Source organism: Theropithecus gelada, chromosome 1 (assembly GCF_003255815.1).
Source record: "Theropithecus gelada isolate Dixy chromosome 1, Tgel_1.0, whole genome shotgun sequence".
In the NCBI taxonomy this organism is placed as follows: Eukaryota; Metazoa; Chordata; class Mammalia; order Primates; family Cercopithecidae; genus Theropithecus; species Theropithecus gelada.
Window position 1 is genome coordinate 199,210,306 of NC_037668.1, and position 14,146 is coordinate 199,224,451.

General features: G+C 47.3%; 1 protein-coding gene across 3 annotated transcripts in view; it reads left to right on the top strand.

The window, feature by feature from the left end:
* FAM78B (family with sequence similarity 78 member B) overlaps positions 1–14,146 on the top strand; it is a 103,005-nt gene that overhangs the window by 1,652 nt on the left and 87,207 nt on the right. The window lies entirely within an intron of this gene.

Below are 14,146 nucleotides of genomic sequence, written 5' to 3' on the forward strand. Positions count from 1 at the left end.
AACTTTCAGCAGCGCCGGTTGGTGCGCGCCGGGCTTGGCTGCTGCGGTGAAGACCGAGGATCACCGCGGCTCCTCAACCGCCAGGGGCCGCAGGCTGTGGGCGATCGCGTCCAGGACTTTTATATTTACCAAATTTTCATAACTCCGCACCCGCCTCCTTTCAGAACTAGACTCTGAGCAGGTGGCAACGACAATAGCTAAAAGGTTTAGGGCCTGCCTTCTACCTGCTGTTACAGTGTAGGTCTAGAACACCCTAATTAGCCTGCAGCCTACAGGGAAACCCTTTTTCTGGAAATTCAACTTCATTTCACTTACTGATCTAAAACTCTAGAGCTCCCAAGGTTCGCCTATTTAATATGGATATGGGGTGGGGGAGTTCCCATTTTAAAAGGTCAAACCATCTTTTTAGCAGCAGTTTGCAGGCTTTTTATTGCACTCTGAGAGCATGTAAGTTAACAGTAGTCATAGACGCTAACAGAAATTTTGACAGGTCGTTGTTTCCTTTTTTCCTCCCAAAGATTTTGCACTTTACTCTTTGAGCACAAAAGCTTAATGCTAGAGAAAACTCAATTTCTAGTGAAGAAATGTGAGGCCCACTTTCCAATATGCCTCTGCACACTGTATTCTTTCTGGAAGACAGCTAGATGTGAGAAATGAAGGATATTTTATTTTGGGTGAAGCATGTCATTTAAAAACAGACACACCCTCAAAAGAATGATTATATGTGAACACATGTGTCTCTTAAAACTGCTTTTTAAAATAAATCCATTATTTCCAGCCAAGTCAGAGAAAGCCACAGGCAGGGCCAGAGCCCTCCCTCTCATTCCCGTGGCGTCACCCTGATGACGGTGGGTTTTTGGAGGACAGCAACTACTCCCCTCAACAGCCTGGGACCTCTGGTAGAGGAGGCCAGGAGTGACTGTGTAGAAGCAGCCTCACTTTTCCCAAGACTGCACAGCGGAGCTCTCTGTTGCCTCAAATCTCTTATGAATAAGTAAATCAAAAGCAAATATGTAAATACAGAATTATTTCCATAGAACTTATTTTACCTTGGGAGAAGTCAAGTTGAGATATAAACAGACATGGTAGTTGAACTTCGTGGAATCTGTAGGGAAGATGTCCTCATTGGAACCAACTTTAATGGATATGAATCAGTGATAGGATTCCTGACCCTTCTCTACTGAATCCTTGCATTTGGGATTTGGAAAGAGGTTTTGTTTTTAAACTGCCACTTTTGGTATTTTAAGAATCTTGGTTTTCATGTAGATGTAGGATAGCAAAAGTAGACTCCCAGTGAGTAATAAAGCATATTATTATAGATTTGTGTCCACAGTCTACCTGTTTTCTTCATGGTTGCAATAATTGCTATGTGTTTAAGGCCACTTTGGAGCCCAGATTTGAATGAACCAATTTCCACAAGATATTTATGCCCAGAAAACTTTGCTAGTGTAAACTTTTTAATGGGAACTCATATTGCATGAAAGTTACAGCAGTCTATTAGTTATTATGTGTACTTTAGCCAATACCTGGATTGTAAAAAACAGCATGGAGTGAATTTTCACCCCTGTGCAGTGTTCTGTCACATGAACCACAATATGGTGAGAGGATCTGGGTTAGAAAAGTGCCTTTTCATATTTTGAAAAGGATTGTGCCGGAGGAAATCCACAGCATAAAATGGCAAGAAACTTCTGTTTTACAGGATTGAAAGAAAGCCTGAGGTTTTGTGGTTTAAATTTTAAACTTTTCCAAGAAGAGGTAGGCTTCTAAAAGAACGTTTGAAATAGTTGATGGCCATGATGACCAGAGTTTAATTTGAACTTTAACTCATTGCCATGGCACTTCCTCGAATGATTCCATAGAAACCAGGCTGGTGAATAGTTGTGGCACCTATTTATTTCTCATTTGGCCCTGGTGAATCTTGCTGTTGCAGCCTTGAACAGACTGCTGTAAGTCTCATCCCTTGGGGAGGAAGGGCTCCTGACTTTCTCAACCTGTCAGTAAACAAACATTTACCAAATGCTTCTGATGTACAGGCAGCAGCACCAAAGGAAACAAAGGAATATGCAGGCAGTTTTCACTGCTTCTCATTCTAAGATGACACATGCAGAGAAAAGCAGTGCTCTTGGGCAGTGTGAAAGAAATGCCTGAGAGAGAGAGCTGGGGGGCCAGGCAGGGTGTTCTGGAGGTGAATGGACTCAAGGCGAACTCTGAGGTATGGGTAATATTCAGGTAGGCAAGGAGGAGGGACTGATTCCAAAGGGGAAGACCAGCAAAGATACAGAGGTAGGAAAATAGAAGGTGTTTTAAGGGGACGTAAGTTGGCTGGAGGGGAGTGTTCAAGAAGGAGAACAGTAGGAGATGAGGTTTGAAAGGTAGCTTGGGTCTGTTGGGTGGGCCCAGAATAACACAGTCTGGTAAAGGGAAAGATTAAAGTCCGATCTTGACCAGACAGAGAGTGTCAGAAAGCTCTTCATACCTTCTTTATACCTCTTGAGTATGCAGAAGCTTTCCAACAGAGGTGGAAGATGTTTATAATGGAACAGTTTTGAATGCTGGAGTACAACGCTAAAGAGGTTTCCTGAGTAAGATTTAAACAAGGAATGGGGTTCTTGTGCCAGGGATGAATGAGGTGAAGACAAGGTCAGGGAAAACCAGCAATAGCTGAAGGCCCTTCTCATTCTCTTTGAGTCTTCTGGGACTATAAGGGAACTCTCCATGGTCAGGCTAGGGCTGATAGTGTGGAAACCATCTCCACTGCCAATTTGGAAAACTTTGGCCTGTGTGAAACTTTAGGAAGTCATAGCTCAGTCATAGCTTCAAGAGACAGCTCCCGCCTGTCCCTCTACTCCTCCTTCAGAGCCAGGGTTATTGAGGATTTGGCTGTACCTACCCACCTCTGTTGCCTGTTCAGTCTAGTCCAAGCTGATTTCTATCCATTCTGAAACTGCTCTTGCTAAGTTCGTCTGTGATTTCCATGTTGCCGAATCCCTCAGACACTTTTGAGAGAGACACAGTTTCAGCAGCATTCCCTGTAGACAGGCTTCTCTGTCTGGAACTACTCCTATCTTTTAGCTTCTATGCTATTTTTTTCCGCTGTTTCTCTAGCTCCATATTACCTCAATATACAGGTAATGGGACTTTTTTCTTCTGGTTCTGTGCTTTCCCTGGGTAATTTCATCCATCCTAATTGTGGGAGATAACCTCTGTGATACACAGTCGCCTCCAGTCTAGATATGTGTGTGTCTTCGCACAATAATGATGTGACACAATGAAAGACATCTCAAGCTTAGGGTATCCAAACCCGAACTCTTGATCCCCACTATAGCTCCCACCCAAAATCTGCACCTTTGTCATTCTTCATCTTAGTAAATGACACCTCCACTCTTTGAGCTGCTCGAGTGAAACCATCTCTATGTCACCCTAGATATTTCCCCACACATCCAGCCCATCATTAAATCCTAGTGATCCCATCTCCAGAATATATCTGTAATCCAGCCACCACTCTCTCTGTCTACTGCTACCATCTCAGGACATGTCACCATCAACTGTCACCTGTTCCTGCAGAGACTTTCTAACTGAACCTGTCACCACCATTCTTGTCCCCCTCCAGTCTACCTCCCACATAGCAGCCAGAGTGATATATTAAAAATGTAGATGTTACTACTTTCTTGCTTAAACCTTTTGATAACTTACCATTGCGATTGGAATAAAATGGGAAAAATCTCTTGCATGGGAGGCCAAGTGGGGGCAGATCACTTGAGCCCAGGAGTTCAAGACCAGCTTTGACCAAGATGGTAAAACCCCATCTGTACTAAAAATTCCAAAAATTAGCTGGGCATGGTGGTGCACGCCCCATTTACTCAGGTGGCTGAGGCATGAGAATCACTGGAACCTGAGAGGCGGAGGTTGCAGTGAACCAAGATCCCACACTCCAGCCTGGGTGACAGAGTGAAACTCTGTTTCAGAAAGAAAGAAAGAAAGAAAATCTCTTTCTGTTCTGTGAATTTCTGTTCTTAAGCGATGTCTTCCAGTCTTTCAAAAGAACCAACTTTATCCCAACTCAGAACATTTCCATATGCTGCTCTCCATCTGAAATGTGCTTTCTCCCTGCACTGCTCTAGCTAATTCCTGCTGCTCATTCAGGTCTCAGCCGTTATCTCCTCTGAGAGGCTACCCCTGATCTCACAGCTGAAATTAGGATCCTCCTGTTTTTTTCCTTCAAAACGCCCTGTTCTTGTACTGGTTACCATTAGTAAGAATGGGAGTGAGAATATAGTTATTTACTTAATTTCTGACTTGTCCACTACAGTATAAATTTCATGAAAACAGATGTCATATCTATCTTGTTTATGAACAGTGCATGGCCCGTAGCAGATGTTCAATAAACATTTGATACAAAATAAATGAATGAACTATTTTTCTGACCTCAAATAGTCTATGTCCTCTTCAACACATCATGTCTCTTCAAAATTAGCTTTTCATGTTAAACCTAAGCCTGATGCCACAAAGATCTTGAACCCAAGACACTCCAGCAGTTACTTAGCACTAGCTTATAGTTTAACTCTGCTGTGCTTTTGCATTATTTGTCCTGTGTTACCCCACCAGATGGTCTGCTTCTCAGCACAGAGCTTACTTCTGTCACTTCCTCTGTCTCCCTGAGGTGTTCTGTACACCGGGAGTAGTGTTCAGCAAACACTGAAGCCTCGCTCTCCTATCACCTACCTGCTGTAAAGTGGCATTCAGTGTGTACCCAAGGAGACCTTGTTGTAGCACTGTGCCACCTGCATCACTAACTCGCTAATCCCAGGACTTGTGGAGGAGAAGGCTAGAGACCTTGGCTGGTACAGTTATGTCCCCCAAGCTAGAGTTCCCCTTCTTGTTACCAGTTACATGCTGCTACATGCCCAGTGTGGCTTTAAGTGTGGCCCTCACTGGTGACCATAGAGATGGTCACACAGTTGGGCATTTTGCTCTTGAAGACCAGATCAGCCCATCTGTCCAGGGAGACTGATGAGTCTCCAGGCCACTTGACCAATACCCATTCCCCCTCACCCCCATTTCCATTTTGTTCCAATCAGGAGGCTCATGGTCTGGAAGTAACCAGAACTGCTTCTCAGCAGAAACACTGGGGATGCCAATCTGGAGTATCAGATGGGAAAATGGGATCCAGTTCCTTTATTAAAGTCCTGAGTGCCCTTGAAGGGGAGATAGCCTAACCCCTTTGCCTGTAATCTCCTCCGTCTCTGCAAAAGAGGAGCAGCAGAGGATTAACTGGTCTTATCAGGGAAGCGTTAAGCTCACTAGAGATAATAAAGCACAACTCTGGAGTTGGAGGAGGGGTTGGAGAGATAGGGGAGGAAACAAATGATTAGGAAAAGATGTAGAGGGGGAGAAACAAATAGAAAGTTAACAAAATGTGGCTTGTGTCACCTGGGATATTAATCTGCACTCCAGGGCAGTGGATGGGTTGGGGAAAGCAAGGACAGGAGATGGACTGTGAGGGCATCAGACTGCAAGGTATCGGTGACCTTCCACAGGCAGCAGGGGCAAATGCTATTTTAGGGGCCAGGTCTGCAGAGGCATCATGTTCCAGGTTAAGGATGCAGACTGGCAAGTGAAAGGGAAATGCAAAGTCTGTTGTGGGGTGTGCGGTCCCAAATACCCCCTTTCCTTCTAATTCGTACTGCATTCTGATTTCATCTGACCCTCTCATCTGACCCACCTGGTTCTTGAGAACTAGGTACTATTATCATGCCTATCTTACTGATGAGGAAACTGAGTCTCAGGGGGTCAGGTAACTTGCCTGAGGCCATACGTCAAGTAAGTGGCCGAGCTGAGACTGCAGGCCATGTCTTCTGGCCCTGTGTCCTGGCTTTCTGTATACTGCCACAGTTTGGCCTGTGAGGGGACAGGTCAGCCCTCCATTCATATCAGCACTAGAAAAGTTAGTAGTCATGGCCGCTGTTATTGTCATCATGCACCTAGCGCTTTTCCTCAGAGCTTCTTGTAAGGGAGCCTAGGGTTGCCCAAAGGCTCCAAGTAGTTGATAGCATGGCTTGTTTCTTACCCAGCTTCCTTCCCTGGACCACTTTGGTCAACCGATAAGAAAAAGTTGTCACAGATAACAGAGGGGCCACAACTTCTGTTGTGTTAACACCAAAAAGGCCACAAGAAGTGGCTGTCATTTATAAGTTGGTTATTATGGACTCCTTTGAGAAGAGAAATAACAGGAAATTAGCAGTAGCAGGGCGTCCTGGTGAATACTCATGAAGCAGAGTCCTCGTGGTGCTGAGGGTCCCTGGAAGGGTCCCTGGTATGCCCGCCTGCACACCAACAGCAGAGCTGCCCACAAAGTGGGGTGTTCCCCCACAGAGGCAGAGTCGTGAGGCAAGTTGCCTCTTATTCTCATCAATCCAAATCAGTGTGGTATTTAAGGATGGTTCTAGAGTTGTTGTTGTTGTTTCAGGTTTTAGTAAAGAAAGTGTGAGTGTGCCTGTGCCGGGAGAGTTGTCCAGATCGAGGAATGTCTGGAGATGCTGTTTGGGAAGGAAAAGAAAGACAAGGGAAAAAACACACGTGAAAGGTCTATGTGCCTGGCACTGTGCGGGGTGCTTTCCATACATGGCCTCATGGAAATCTTACCCAGTGAGAGAAGTTATCCTATTGTGAGGTCCAGGGTTGCTCAGGAACTAGCTCAAGGCCTCATGGCCAGCAAGGTGTCATGCCAGGAGTCAAGTCCATGTCCTCTGACTACTCTGTTTCTTTTTAAAAATTATCTATCTATCTATGTATCTGAGAAAAGGTCTTGCTCTGTTACCCAGGCTGGAGTGCAGTGGCACAATCACAGCTCACTGCAGGCTGGATCCCCTGGGCCCAAGCGATTCTCCCACATCAGCCTCCCGAGTAGTTGGGAGCACAGGCATGTACCACCACACCTGACTAATATTCTATTTCTAATAGACGATGGCCTTATCTCCCAGGAAGGAGGTTCTCTGAACTTGCTTTACAGAATAGTAATAATGGACCTAGCTTTATCGGTTTTCTCTGATTTCTCTATTTCCTCCCTCCTTTGGAAACAGAGCAAGTTGCTCTGAGATGATGTATGTGAACCTCCTTGCTTTCCCCCTGAGAATGGCATTGGTGGGTAGCTGTAAGAGCCGTATCTCTGTGAGGGGCCAGGAGTAAAGACAGCAGGGAATAAGCTCCTTTCATGCCGAGGAGCACTTTCCCTGGGAGCAGGGAGATGACATCCTCAGCTCTTGGGCTGCAAGCTGGTTGATCTGGGCGGTAGCTTTCAGCCTTGTGCCCATACCTTCAGGCCCTAATGGGCAGCCCTGGGCCCTAGCAGACAGTCACCCAGACCACCCAGGTACTGGATATGGAGTTCTGTTCATCCCTCAAACTCTCCAGGCAGTTGCTGTTCAGGTGGATGATTAGGAAGAGAAGGAGAACGAGGATTCCCTTCTGGTAGTGGAAGGGACCCCTGGCTCTGTCATCAGCTCAGTGGAGATACCTCTGGCTCCCCAGAATTCCTGCACTATTCCTTTTCTCGAGGCCCCTTCAGGCTACCATGTTAGCCATGTGGACCCTGCTCCCTCATTAGGTTCTGGGGTACATGCCAGTTGGAACTGTTCACTGTGCCAGTGGAAGATTTAGCTGCTGGTTCCCCAGCACAGGGTTCCAGTCAGAAGACCTGGGTCCCAGTGCCAGGTGCATGACCTTTGGCAGGTCCCTTAACAAGTCAGCGTCCAGTTTGCCTGTACATAAATGGACAGTAATAAGATCTCCCCTATCCTAATGCCATAGGGATTAAGAATCAACACTTGTGATTTTTGTTATTACAGAGCATGCTCGTTATTATGGCTAGAGGATGACTCTGGATCAGCCTTAAGGAACAGGGAGGTTGTGGCTGTGGCCCTGCAACTTCCCTGGACAGAGAAGCATTCAGACTCTGGAGAGGGGTCTCTGGTCTGTCAGCTATACAAACCTCCCCTACAAACCCACTCAGAGATAGAGGGGAGGAGAAAGGCTTGCTCTGTACCTCTGGAGTCTGGGCTGTTTTCTATTCCAACTCAGAGGAGGGCACTGGAGGCCCCCCTCCCCCCGACGTCATGTCACTCAGAAGTCACCCTCCTTGTTCTCCTCTAAGCTGTAGACTTTGGGAAGCCTCCGGGACCCTGGCTGCTCCTAATCCCTAGGCATGACACCTGCAGCCTAGCCACATCCTTGTGGGGACTCCCTGCCCCATCCCTGAGCCCTCCTTTGGTAACAGTGTCACTCAGGTTGGGGGAAGGAGCTACAGTTTGTCCAGACCAAGGACTTGAGGGCTGGGTGATGCTGGAGCATGTGAGCCATGCTGTTCATGCTCAGGAAGGTTGTGCAGTGTCTGGCTTGGGTGGACAGTGAGACCAACACCTGAAGTCATTTGTGTCCAAAGCTGTGTTTAAGGTACTTTATTCTTTGCAAGCCCCTTTCATGATTTTTGTCTTCTTTATAAGGGGACCTGTCACAATTAACCTCACAATAATCATGAAACATTTAAGGCAATAGTTATTCCTATTTCAGATAAGCAAACTGAGGCCTAAGGAGATTAAATTATGTGTCCAGGGTCATCCTGGCAAGCACTGGTAGACTCAGGCCTGATGCTCAGGCGTCCCACCTCCTCTCCCAGTGCCCCCCATACTGAGTCCATACTCAGCCAACCAAGAATGGGAGTCGGGGATGGGAGAGGTCATCCTCAGAGCCGTGTGCATTGGGCACCTCTGGCTCAGCCAGCATGTGGACACTTTTAGGGGCATCATTTATGGTGTCTGAAGACAAGAGAGGGTAAACAGGACCACCTAAATGTCTTCAACAAGTGCAAAGAGAAATTTTCAGGCTGTCAGATTAAAACAAAATAAATAAGGCCATTTTGTTATTAAAACAAAATAAAGGATGGCACATCAACAGGGTCACTGTCACAAAGCCCCTGACTGGCTCCTGCTCCTGGGGCCTGACCTTTCAGAGCTGCCTGGTGGGCCTGTGTCCGGCACAGGCTCTCAGAGGCTGTTAGAGGCCTGGCTAATGGGAAGCAGTAAATCGGCGTCCGCAGTCAGCACTTTCGGCAGCATCCTGAGGGAGCAGGCAGAGGCTTCTGGGGCATGCGTGGCGGCAGGTACGGGCTTTGGCAGGTCCAAGAGCTGCCAGAAACAGGCAAATTAGATGTTGCTTTGCCCTCGGCATGGGGGCGCAGGCTGGGATATGTAGGGGAAGAGAGGCGTGAAGGTTCTGTGAGAGCAGGATTTTACTTACCTTCCAGTCCCTCTCCCGAGACCACACACGCTGAACCTCCATTCCAAAATGGCAGTCCCCACACCTGGGCTGGGCAAATCAATTCAAGAACAGATTTTTTGTTATGACTTAATGATTTGAGAGTCTGTTTCAAGCTTCCAGGAACCATCTTCACATTCTTTAGGAAGGATGAGTGATTTGTGCCACAAACTGACCCCCAAACTCCTGTTGAAGTTGTTTTCTTGGCTTTCAGAACCCAGGAACCTGTCTTTTGCTAAGAAACCTGCACACACTGAGTGATGGGCAGCTATGTACTCATCGTCTGTCTCCGCATGAAACCATAAGAAACTTACTCAACTTGATGATAACAACAACTAGTTGTTGAACACTTAACTAGTGCCAGATGCTTCAGATGTACTGTCTGTGAAGTAGATAGCACCATTATTTTCCTCGTATTAGAGAGGAAGCGGAGGCCTACAGCGGTTGGATAACATGTCCAGCATTACTCAGCTAAGTAGTGCCAGAGCCAGATTTAGAAAGCAGGTCAAACTAATTCCTGTGACTCCTTATGATGTTGTACTGCCTCATGAGGGTTGAATGAATGAATGTCCAAATGAATGAATGATCAGGAGGTGTTCAGGATATTGCTTGAGTGTTTGCTTTTGTCCTTGCTGAGGAGACCTGGGAAACAAAAGGTTTAAATCAAATTGGAAATGGCTAGCCGCCTCGCCTCCCAGCTGCCTGGTTCACTCAGCTGCTCAGGATGTGATAATAATGAAACCAGGGTCTTGGGACCAGACCCAGGGGACCATCCCAGCACCAGACGCAGTACTCTGTCCTTTCAGCTACCTCACAGGTGACTGTTACTAGCTACCAGTCACAGCAGGGTCTTGATTAAAGAGGAGAGAAATGGCCAGAAGAATGCAAGTGGTAGATCAACAGAACCATCCTTAACTCACAGGGTGTTGTAATGGTGCGGAAAATCATCTAGCTCATTTGTTTCTTTTACAGGTGGGGACGCTGAAGCCCAGAAAAGGGCAGTGCCACAACTAGTGAGGGACAGAACCAGGACTCAGATCCAGCCTGGGTCACTGGCTCACTCTGTGGGTCAAGGCTGGAGGCACCCAGCACACCTAGTCTTCAAAGCAGCAGTCAGCAGTCACCACCCCCTGTTTTTTCATCACTGCCAGCCCCCCACCCCCAACAGGTTTGCTGAGGGTCCAGGTCTTCAGGCAGAGATGGCCACCTGCCCAGGAAAGAAAGGTGCACAGGGTACAAGAAGAACCCATCCCTTGGCAGCAGAGAGGAACTCAAATCAGCCCAAGGGATATCTACACAGTTGCCAGGAGCAGAGAGTCCAACCTATTTTCACTCTCTATATGCAGTGATTAGCAAGCAAGAAAGAAGAAGGTCTCCCCAGAGACACCTATCACAGATGGCAGGAGATGGGAGGGCTTGGCAGCCCAAGGGAAGGGGAAAGTATGGAGAAATTGAGATTTAGCCGGGATTCCCAACAACCCAGAATCCCTTTCTTCCACCCCTCAATACCCGCCTCACCCCAGCCCCGGTGCTGATGGCATGCATGGGCCCTCCTGGCCCCCTACCCACACACAGGAAAGGTATTGTCACAGCCCGTGGCAGCTCTAGAAGAAATAAGATCCAAGTAGTGTCAAATATGACAGATTGTGAGGGGGCCACGGGCCCTCCCTTGACAGCAGGGCTCAGCTGGGAGGCCTCTGTGGAGCAGAACAGATGGGAGAAGTCTGAGAGGGATATCCTAGCAGTGTGGAGACCCTGTCTGTGTTGTGACTTTTAGTTGGTTTCAGTCAATTCTTTTGTCGTTGTTTTGTTTTATTGAGGCATTTCAGCATAGGGGCATGATCAGATGGTGCTGTGTCTGCTTACCCTAAAAGAGGTGTGGTTGGGGAAGAATGGGAGGGAACAGGTCCAGGCAACACCCCATTTTGCTTTGTCCTTGTTGGGATCTAAGAGGGGTATAGAGGGAGGACTGGAGAGGGAGGCGAGTGTGTACCTCTGAGCAGCCTGCCACCACTGCCTGTCTGGCTTACTCTAAAGCTGTAGTCTATGTACCACTCCACGCTGCCTGTCATGAGCACTCTGGGAATCCAGGGCGATGTCATGTGGTCCACCTCCCCTTTACATAGTCCTGTTGCAGGCTGGCCCTCCTTCTCCAAGCTTGCACTGGGACCTGGCTTCTGCCCTCCCTGGAGGCCTCTATAGAGGAAGAGGCATCCTCATGTTTCCTGGGCTATGTGGACCCTTCACTGTTGTCCTGCCTGCCTGGCATGGCCTGTTCGAGACCTGTAGCTCGCAGGGCTCCTGCCTGTCTGATCGATCGGCCTTGCTGCCTGATACTCAGTATTTGTTGCCAGATTCCTGCCTGCCTTTGAACTGCTTGTTCATCTTTGTGTCCATCCCAAGTTCTACTGGCTTGATTTCTGACCTCTGCTTGTCTTGGGATGGTCACTCTTTCAAGCTGCAGGACTTTAGCTAGATGCCCTTCCCCAAACCCCTGGACCCTCCCCCCCACTTCTCATTGACCTTCTGACTTGTGTTCCCCATCTCCCTCTGGAGAGAGAAATATGGAAGGAACCACAGCTGGAGGAGCAAAGCTGTCCTCCACCCTTGGAGCAGAACCATTCACCCGTCTCCTGGGAACCCGTGAGTCACTCTGTCCTGCACATTGCCTCCATGCCTAGCTGGGCTGCTTCTTTCATCTCATGAGCGGGTTTCCAAAAACCACGGATGATCTTTATAAAGAAAATTACTTGTGATCTAAAGGGGCAACTCAACTAGAGTTTTGGGTGGCTGGTGAGGAAGCTGGGAACAGTTAAAACCAGAGTACTGGTTGGGCGTGGTGGCTCACGCCTGTAATCCCAGCACTTTGGGAGGCCAACGCAGGCAGATCATGAGGTCAAGAAATCGAGACCATCCTGGCCAACATGGTGAAACCTCATCTGTACTAAAAATACAAAAATTAGCTAAGTGTGGTGGCGTGCACCTGTAGTTCTTGGGAGGCTGAGGTAGGAGAATTTCTTGAACCCCGAAGGTGGAGGTTGCGGTGAGCGGAGATCGCGACACTGCACTCCAGCCTGGTTGACAGAGTGAGATTCCATCTTACAAAAGAAAAAGAAAAAAAAAATAGAGTACTGAGAACTTCCTCTGAGTATGTGGGGTTTGGAATCCAGAGGGCGCAGGTTAAAGGGGGATTGATTCAACAAGTGTCCGAGGCCAGTTCAAATACAGCAAGTCTGCAGCAGAGAGGGCGTATGAAAGAAGCTTAAGAACATGGTTGTCCTCTTGGCAAGCATCTTAAAGGCCTGAATATCAAGAGTAGATTCTAAAATGTGGAAAAGAGAACAATTAATGGGGTGCAGGCAGGGCCAAGAGAAGCTATGGTGAGCCTAGTTCCTCGCGACAAGACCAGACAAATTCTTGACCTTAGGTACTGCCGTGTCCTGACAGCACAGAACTGAAAGGCCTAGGCAAGGTTAACAGCTGCTCCTATCCTTATCCTTGACACCTGAGAACCACCACCACCACAGGCTTCTGTGCTGCAAAGTTCCCTGAGGTAACATCTCCAGTTGGACGGCTGAGCAGATGGCTTTAGGTAGAAGATTCCAGAGAGGGGAGGCGCTAGGAACACTGAAGGGCCGTTCTACAGCCAGGGTGGACATCCTTCTCCCTGGCCAGTGCCTGGGCTGCTGGGATTCTCAGATGTCTTTGAGAAAATTTGTCTTTTCAGAACCTGTATCTGACAGAGACTCTAGATAATCTAATCTGGGTAACTATGGGGTTGCTTAATCACAATTGAAAAGTCTTTCAGAGATGGAACTGTTGTATAATTAGGCTGAGAGTTGGGGCCAGGGGAAGGTTGAGTACTGGTGTGGATTTAGTGCTAATGGGCTCCTTCCTGCTACCAGGCCCTCAAAGTTGAATGGAAGGGGAGAGGTAGCATTTGTCTACATGATAAAGTTTTTGCGGAAACCCTGTCTGTTGACCTTTAACCTTGGGATCTGTACATAGTTACTTTTTCATGAAGCGGCTAATTCTCTTTAGCCGAATGGTTGAACAGTTGAGTAGGTCTGGCACTTGAAGCAGAGATACTTGGGTACAGCCCCTACTGAGGAGTGTTTGTGAACACCTGGAGGCTAAGATGGTTACTTGTCCACTTACATCCGGCCATGGTTTCTGTGGTTGTATCAATGACTTCAGATTGAGGGATCCTAGGCCAACAATTGGACAAACTCACTGCTGAGCCAAGAAGAGCAGGATGCTTCTGGATCAGAACCCAGGAATGTTTAGAGCTTTATTCTAAGAGGCAAGAGTCTTCCTTGGATGCTGGGAGGGTTTTTTCAAGATTTACCTTCAACATCTGGTGCTTCCTGAAGTGTCTGGTCATCAGAATTAGAATCTGGAATTATACCTTACTACTTATGACTTTCCACAAAAAGGAAAATCTTGGAATGTTTTCATGCCATCCTCAAAAAGCAAAAAAAAAAAAAAAAAAAAAAAAAAAGAAAAAATATTCTATCAGAAATGCCCCTGGTTAAACTGAAGCAGAGTAACCAGAGAGAAAGAAGTAGACGAGATAGTCAGATTGTCTTCATTGAGACATTTCAAAAGCACAGGCCAATTTACAGGGTAGCATTGAACTCCTGAGCTATTACAAGTCTACAGGCATTTGTTTCCAGTCTCAAGTGTTCAACTTCTCTGATGCTGTCCTCTATAACCCAGCACAGAACCGAGGTGAATACCCCTGCAAGCTCCTTGGCAAAAATCAACTTCTATGTCAGATTAAAACTCCAGTTCTGGGTCATACCATCCAACTTCTAAACGTTTCTCATTTATCTCT